Consider the following 6,000-nt stretch of genomic DNA (forward strand, 5'->3'; position numbering starts at 1 on the left):
CAACAGAATTTTCAGTGGCTGATTTTCAAAAGAAGATCAATAGGCCTTTCTTCCAATGTGCTTCTGGGAGGACTTGAGCCTCTAATCTTTTGGATAGCTGCCTGACACATTAACCAGGGACACCAACCTACTAGATCATCCAATCAACAGAACTGAGTCAATTCTGATCTATTGGGTCTCTATGAACTTTCTGTAGTTGTTATTGTTGTTATGTGCTGTTGAGTCGGATCTGACTTGTAGTGACCCCTCCTTGGGTTTCCAAGGCGGTATCACTACAGTAGGAGATTGCCCAACCTTCCTTCTGAGTAGTAGCTGGTGGGTTTGAACCACCAGCCTTCTGGTGAAAATTCAAGTGCCTTAGGCACTATGCTACCAGAGCTCCTATGAACCTACTAGATAGGTATTATTATTATTATTATCATTTCATAGTGGAAACTGAGACTCAGAGAAGTTAACAAGTTTGTCCAATTCCATGTTGCTTGTGTGTGGTGGAGCCAGAGTTTGATCCAACATACTGTGACTATCATTAGCACATCATTAGCCACTAAAGACAGATCCTGACTGTCTGCATCCTAAAGAAGTATTGAAAAATTCTCCACAACCATACTTGGCAACACAGAATTTCTCCTAAAGTGTGACTGTGACAGAGTCTTCCCAAGATGTAAGTACCATGGAGTTTCACCCTACACTCTGTATCCATGAGCTGCTGCAGTGCCAAAGTCCTGTGCCTTGAGTACAGGTGGCAGATTGTTAAGCAACCTCAATTTGTTCAGGAAATTAATGATTCACTCCTTAATAACAAAGTAATTATGACATATCTCATGCAAACCCTAGCATTTTAGGTTTCTGTTATGTATTATCCATTCATTAGATGTACTGTTCTTGTTTTTTATTAGAAGACTTTGTGATGTTAAACCATTAGAATCTCCTGAACTTGAGAAGCTTTGAAAAATACTGGTACCAGGCCCCATCCTACATCAACAAAATTAGAATCTCTGGGAAGGAAACTTGAACACTGGGTATTTTTTATGTTCTAATGTGATTCTCACGTGCAGCCAGAATGGAGAACAAGTATGCTAACTCTAGATCATGAAAGCAGAAAAGAGCCTTCCAAAACATAGCTTGAGGGCTATTTCATCCATTGGGTACAATAGTCACAGTGAACTTTCTAAAGAATACCAAAAATATATGAGAAATGGAAAAAGTATAATGCAAAAGAACAAAATAATTTATGCTTAGTAAGTTCAAAGTTATTAAAATATTTATAAATAGTTTCAACCTAATCAATTTAATGTAAGAAGTCAATGCATTTTTATGTGTTTGCCATGATTCGGGTGAATTCTCCAAAAGGAGAAGCACTTACAGTATAACAAGGTCTTAAAATACCCCCTGAGTATTTCAAATTACAGTTCAGTATTTGACAGCATGAAATGTTTCTTTCCACTGCAGAAAAATGTCAAGGAAGTAAAAGAATTTGAAATCAAGTCTGGTAACAATTCATTTTGATAAAAAGAATCACAGTGTTCCAGTTCTTAGCTTCAAATAAGAGATAAGCTTTTATGTATATTGAGGCAACTCGCTTGTTCTTTCTGAGTGATAATTTTGGTTAAACACTATTCTGGAAGAAAGAATTGCTTAGGGGAGGCTGGGTGGGAGGAAGACACCATAATTGAGTTTCAAGGAAGATGAATTATCTAAATCAGTTTCTCTAATCTGGAAACATAGCTGAACTCAATATGATATGTGACGTTGTCTTTTATCCTGGCCAGCTCCTGAAGTCAAAAGCCAAATTCCAATAAATTGGAGTAACATATAGAGCTAGCTCTCAAATTTAGTTACAGAAATTCACCAAGGCCAAAACTGAGGGATCTCAGGCCTGATGAGACCCCAAGACTATGGCCCCTAGTAACCCCTCAGGCCTGGAATTGAACTCACTCCTGTGACTTTCAGCCAAACAATAGACAGGCATATAGAGTGAACATTTACACCAGCTAGAAGAGAACAAAAGGGCAGTACTTGCACAGGGAGCTAGCTCAGGGGGCAGGAATGCATAGTAAAAGACACAGGGAAGAGATAACTAAAGGGAGGAAGTGGGAAGAGAGCTGTTACATCGTGGGGATTTCAGTCAATGTCATGAAACAAAATGTGTATGAACTGCTGTATGGAAAATGAATTTACTCTGTAAGCTTTCACCTAAATCACAATTAAAAAAAAAAAAAAAATGAGGATCTCAGGATAGAACCACCCTTAAAATTCTTTATGGGCTAGTGATTCAAATATTTTAAAATCCTTTTACGTGTGTGCTTATGTAAAAATATGTGGCCTAAAAGTGAACACATCAGAAGTTAACAGTGATTATCCTAGGTGAGTGTTATGAATTGGATTATAGCCCCCAAACATTTGTGTTGTAAACCATAATCTCTATGCCTGTGGTTATAATCCCATTTGGGAATGAATTGTCTTTGTTATATTATGAGGCAGGATTAGCATAGGGTATAATCTGAATCAGTCTTTTCTGAGATATAAAAGAGATTAAATAATGGAGCAAAGCAGACATGGGGTAAAATAAATACCAAGACACATAGAGATCTCCAGGGAACCAAGAACCAGAAACTGAAGAGACAAGGGCCTTCCTCCAGACCCAACAGAAGAAGCATTTCCCTAGAACTGACACCCTGAATTTGAACTTCTAGCTCTTAAACCGTGAATAAATAAATTTCTGTTTGTGAAAGCCACCCACTTGTGGTATTTCTATTATAGCAGCGCCAGATAACTAAGACAAGGAGCTCTAGCAACTGGGTGGGTAAAACATTCTGGCTGCTAACCAGAAGGTCAACAGTTCAAACCTACCAGCTGTTCTGTAGTAGAGAAAGGAGGCAATTTACTTCCATAAAGATTTATAGCCTTGGAAACCCAATGGAGGTCACTATGAGTCCAAATCAGATAATTAAGACAGTGAGAAAACTATGATGCTTTCAATTTTCTAAACGCATCACATAATACTTTTTATACATATATGCATAGAAAAAAAAGTCTTAGACACACATAAGACTTAACAATAATCATTCCTGTAGACTGAGGTGGGGATGGAAGGGTTGGGAAGATATAATTTACTCTTTGTTGTTGTTGTTATGTGCCGTCGAGTCGGACCCGACTCATAGCAATACCTCCTTGGGTTTCAGAGGTGATATCACTACAGAAATAGATTGCCCAACCTTCCTTCCGAGGAGTGGCTGGTGGGTTTGAACCGCCAGCCTTCTGGTTAGCAGTCAGATGCCTTAGGCACTACACCACTCTTTTATTGTTTGGATGTTTTCATTGATATTTTATAACTTAGTCATAAATTAAATAAAAATACTGGTTGCAGTCGATTCCAATTTATACGACCCCATGTGTGTCACATTAGAACTGTGCTTCACAGGGGTTTCAATAGCTGATTTTTTAAAAGGAGATCAGCAGGTCTTTCTTCTGAGGTGCCCCTGGCTGGGCTTGAACCTCCAGTCTTTTGGTTAGCAGCCAAGACCTTCAACTGCACAATCCAGGGACTCCATCAATAAAAGAAAACAAAGTCTCGATTTTTAAAAAGTCATCATTTAAGTTATTCAGAGTCATGGTCTCTAATTTGGAGGTGTTTTTATTACTAGCTCACTTACTTTTTTGTTTGTTTGTTTGCTTGCTTACTTGTACAGGTGGGTAAGAGAGTTTGAACAGAAGTATTTCCCTCTTTCCTACTTAGATAGCATGTTGTTAGGTGCCATCAAGTCAATTCCAACTCATAGCAACCATGTAAGGACAGAATAGAACTGCCTCATAGAGTTTCCTAGGCTATAATCTTTACAGAAGCAGATTGGCAGGTCTTTTCCACCATGGAGGGACTGGATGGGTTCAAACCACGAATCGTTCAGTTAGCAGCCAAGCATTGTGTCACTAGGGATCCTTTCAACAGCCTGGAAGAATTCTTTTGTAATACTCCTTGCTTCCCGTTGGGTTTCATGACAGTGTCAAAGCAGAACCTAAACCTCAGAGAAGTCTTAAGTTATTAATTCATTATAAAAACTACAATGTATTATTCTCCTAAGGTACAGGTGTTTTCTTATATATTATCTCCTTTAATCTTCCCCACAGTCCGATCAGGCTCAGAAAATTTAAGCATGTTTGAAAGGTCACACCACTAGTAAACAGAAGAGCCAGGATTTAAATCTAGGTCTTTCTGGCTTCACAAATCAATGTCCTTAAATTGAAGTAAATAAAAATTGTGAAACAAGCAAGAAATGTGACCAGTGAATGAATATATCTAAGTTGATAACATTTCTGCCAACATAATTTTCTTAAAACCTTTTTAAAACAACAACTTTGTAGGCCTCCTACTCTTCTTTAGATTCACTTCACTAGTCAAAACCCACAAGCACAAATCTCTTTCAGACAAGCCCTTCTCCATCCTGGACCTCTGCTGAGACTGCTAAAGGACAATGGCCTTGAATTTTTTAGAAGCCTTGTAGTTTGACTGACAAATCCTATAAGGCAACACCTTAGACCTTTCTGCTAAATTTCTGCCTCCATTGTCTAATAAGATTTTCCTCATTTTCCTGTAAGCCTTCACTGGCAGCCTTCTCAAAGGTCCTCTTCAATATTCTTTATGCTTTCATTAATATGTTTCTCAAAGTTCTTACAGCCTTTTCTCATTGTCGTTTCTAAAGCCACTCCCACATTTTTAAGAATTTGTTATGTTAGCACTTCAGTTCCAGGTACCAAAACCTGTTCTAGTTATCTATTGACACGTAAAAAATGACTCCAAAACACAGTTGCTTCAAACAATAAGCATTTACTGCCTCACAGTGTCTGTGGGTCAAGAATTTGGGAGGAGTTTAGCAGGTGGTTCTGGCTCCAAGTCTTTCATGAGGTTGTAGTCAAGATGTCAACCAAGGCTACAATCATGTGAAGGCTTGTCCAGGGCTGGAGAACCCAGTTCGAGTGTGACTCCCTCTCATGGATGTTGGCAGGAGGGTACAGATCTTCAGTTAATGTTGGAAGTTTCCAAAGGGCTGCTTGAGAGTCCTTGTGACATGGTAGCTGGCTCCCCCAGTGCAAGTGATCCAAGAGAGCAAAGCAGAAGCTACAATGTCTTTCATGACTTAGCACTGGAAGCCATACACTGTCATTTCCACTTATCATATTGATTACATAGGTCAGCCCTGGTCAATGTACCAAACAAAACCAAACTCACCCATCGAGTTGGATCCAACTCATAGTGACCCCTCCTTGAGTTTCCAAGGTGGTATCACTAGGGAAGTAGATTGCTCAACCTTTCTTCCGAGGGGTGGCTGATGAGTTTGAACTGCCAGCCTTCCGGTTAGCAGTCAAATGCCTTAGGCACTATCCTACCAAGGGCATTAAATACCAGGACATAAATATCAGGAGGCAAGGATCACTAGTGGCCATCTTGGAATTGACTAAAATGTTACTCAATAGTAAATCGTTTTTTTTAGTAAACTAGTAAAATCCTCATTTATAGGATTACGCATCCAAATCTTGACAATATTTTGTTAGATTTATCCCAAAGTATTTCATGCTTTTTGATGTCATTGTAAATTATACTACTTTTAAAATTTCTATTTCCAATTGCTCATTGCTAGTTGTATATAGAAATGCAATTAATATTTTATATTGTCATTGTAACCTACACTCTTGCTCAACTCACATATTAGTTGTGGTAGTTAAGGTTGTGTGTCAATTTGGCTGGGCCTGGTTGAGTGGCTGAGCAGCTGATAGTACTTATTCCCCATAATGAGACTGGTGATCAACTCCATGGTAGGATCTACCACAAGCAGCTGAGTAGCTGTTTTGAGTATGTGGTCTACTTCTTGTATATAAGGAGAAGCCCTGGGGAATGGTCTCTAGCTTATGGCATGCTTAAACCTTGCATGTAGCCGAGTCATCGTTTAGCAGCCTGCCATGCCCTGCTGATCTTGAGACTTTGAATGGACTTGAATTAATGGCCTG

Source organism: Orycteropus afer, unplaced genomic scaffold, assembly GCF_000298275.1.
Source record: "Orycteropus afer afer isolate SDZICR_OR568_19922 unplaced genomic scaffold, OryAfe1.0 scaffold00153, whole genome shotgun sequence".
NCBI classification, from domain to species: Eukaryota; Metazoa; Chordata; class Mammalia; order Tubulidentata; family Orycteropodidae; genus Orycteropus; species Orycteropus afer.